Source organism: Mus pahari, chromosome 14 (assembly GCF_900095145.1).
Source record: "Mus pahari chromosome 14, PAHARI_EIJ_v1.1, whole genome shotgun sequence".
In the NCBI taxonomy this organism is placed as follows: Eukaryota; Metazoa; Chordata; class Mammalia; order Rodentia; family Muridae; genus Mus; species Mus pahari.
In genome coordinates, this window is record NC_034603.1 from 63083516 (window position 1) to 63086623 (window position 3108).

Here is a 3108-nt window from a genome sequence, read left to right on the forward strand (position 1 = left end):
TCTCACTTTGGTGTCTTACTTTCTGAACCCTGTCTTCCCACCAAGTGGGTTCTGGGACTCCAACTCAGGTCACCTGTCTTGGTGGCAAATACATTTACCCACTAAGTCATCTCAGTGCCCCGTAAACATTTTACATCTGGGTTTTTAGTTTTTACAGTTGAGCTCTTTACATCTACTGGATGAAGCCCATTCTCTACAAATAGATCATTAGCATCTCTCCACTTAGGTCTCCTTTAACATCATTTAATGACAGTTATCATTTTATCACACAGGTATAAATGTGTATTCCTAAATATGTTATAGTTTTGAATGTCATAGTTCTGATGGTATAATAATAAGTTTTTAAAAAAGAAAGATTTATTTATTTATTTTATGTATATGAGTACACTGTAGCTGTCTTCAGACATACCAGAAGAGGACATCGGATCCCATTACAAATGGTTGTGAGCCACCAAGTGGTTGCTGGAAATTGAACTCAGGTCCTATGAAAGAGCAGTCAGTGCTCTTAACTGCTGAGCCATCGCTCCAGTCCCCTATAAGTGATAGTTTCAAACATTAGTGTCCAAATGCCTCTTGCATCTTCCATCATTTCTAAATGTAATCGCTGCTTATAATAGTCCTTTTGCGTATTCCTTAGGATTTTCTACATATTTAAATCATGTCATCTGCTAATGGAGTTTTACTTCTCCTCTAAATCATGTGCTACCTTCCTCTTTTCCTCCTCCTCCTCCTCCTCCTCCTCACCTATTATAGGCAACTGCACTGGCTAAGGCTCCCCCTGCCCATGATGAATGAGACTGAGCATCGTCTTTGGGGAAGGGACGTGGAGGGGACAGGAAGGGGGTGAGAGCTGCCCATGGGACAACACGGGTACAGGTGTGAGTGCATACGTGTGTTCATGTGTGTGGAGGCCAGTGGTTCCTATAGAATGTTTTCTTTGGCTGCCATGCTCTTTATTTACTGAGGTACGACGTCATGCTGAACCCAGAGCTCACTGATGCTGAGTCACTCACTTCAGGGGAATCTTCCTTCTAAGGACCAGATTACAGGAAGATGGCCACGCCCATCCAGCATTTCTGTGGGCCCTGGGGATCTAAACCCTACTCCCCTACTCCTCCTTCTTCTCAAGGGCTCTAGCCATTAAGTCACCTCCCCAGCCCCAGACATCTTCTTTAATTTAGAAGAAAACAGTTGATTTTCTATCTCTTCCTCTTTTTCTTTTTCTTTTCTTTTCTTTTTTTTTTTTTTTTTTTTTTTTTTCCTTTTCTCTCTTTTTCTTTCTCTCTTTTTCGAGACAGGGTTTCTCTGTATAGTCCTGGCTGTCCTGGAACTCACTTTGTAGACCAGGCTGGCCTTGAACTAAGAAATCCGCCTGCCTCTGCCTCCCGAGTGCTGGGATTAAAGGCATGCGTCTGGCTCTTCCTCTTTTTCTTAATCTTGGTCTGGCTTCGTGAATGGAGAACCCTTCCTCTGAATATGTCAATTACAGCAAATGGTTTGTTTAGATCTTTTATGCCTTCGTCTCAGGCTCTCCTAAGCTTTTTGTTTGAGTTGTTTTGTTTGAGTTAGTGTTTGTTTTTCTTTCCTGCTTCTCTTCTGCTGAATTGCTGTCACTTGACTGCTTGCTCAGACAAGTAAGACCCCTAAGATGGCTGGTTAGTAGCCCCCATCCCCAGATCATTTCTTCCTGTGTATTTGGCTGTCCAGCCACAAACTACATTTCCAAGCCCATTTTGTGACCACATGAGATCAAGTAACTGAATAGTCTCACACACACACACACACACACACACACACACACACACACAAGCAGGGCAAAATATGTGCTGTTTCTGCTTCGTTTGCCAAAAATAAAATCACTACTGTCTGTTTTCTTTGTTCTCTCTTTCCTGCAAGTCAGAATACAGATGTAACTTGGCTAGAGGAAGATCATCATTTTGAGGGTGGTTTAAAAAAGAGAGAGAGAGAAAAAGAGAGAGAGAGAGAGAGAGAGAGAGAGAGAGAGAGAGAGAGAGAGAGAGAAGACAAAATACAATAGGAGGCTGGGGACATGGCTCAGAGATTAAGAGCACTGGCTGCTCTTCCAAACTACCTGGGCTATAGTCCTAGCACCCCCATGGTGGCTCATAACCATTTATAACTCCAATCCCAGGTGTGGTCTGATGCCTTCTTCTGGCTTCTGTGGGCACCAGACAACTGCATGGTATATTTTATATATATTTCCTACAGATAAAATAGAATTTTTTTTTTTTTTTTTTTTTTTTTTTTTAGAAAACCAGCACAATAAAAAGAAATTGAACCTGTGAGTGAGCTGTAGGGCAAAATTAAGTTAACTTCTGCCAAGCATGGTAACACATACCTAGAATCCAGCTTCAAAAGAATTTCCATCTTCTTTTGTATGCGTGTGTATATATGGGGGTATATGTGTACTTATGTGACTGTGTAGAGGAAAACATGAGGAAGCTGGAGGTCGTTGTCGTGTGACTTCCTCAGTTGCTCTCCACCTACCTTAATTTTTGAGGCAGGGTCTCTCACTCAACCCAGAGCTTGCTAATTCAACCAGAGTAGATGGCCAGTGAGCCCCAGGATTCTGCTGTCCCCATCTCATCAGCACTGGGCTTATGCAATTATACATGCTATGTGGGACCAAGCTTGGTCCTCAGGCTTGTTTTACTGGCTGAGTCCTACCTCAGTCTCTCCATCTTCTTTTATTGTGTATTTTATTTGTTTTCTTTTTTTAAAGATTTATTTATTTTATGTATACACACCAGAAGAGGGCATTGGATCCCATTACAGATGGTTGTGAGCCACCATGTGGCTGCTGGGAATTGAACTCAGGACCTCTGGAAGAGCAGCTCTTACCCACTGAGCCATCTCTCCAGCCCCCTTTATTTCTTTTCTTTGAAATAGAATCTCACTATAGAATTCAAACAGGCCTTGAGTTTATGATTCTCCTGACTTAACCTCCAGAGCTTAGGACATGGCAACATATACCACCACACCTACCTACCACATCTAGCTCATTGCTATTCCCCTGAGTTTTCCAGAGGCCACTTGACTTAACGATCGCCCAGAGATTAAATGAAGGATCCAAGATTTACAGTACTG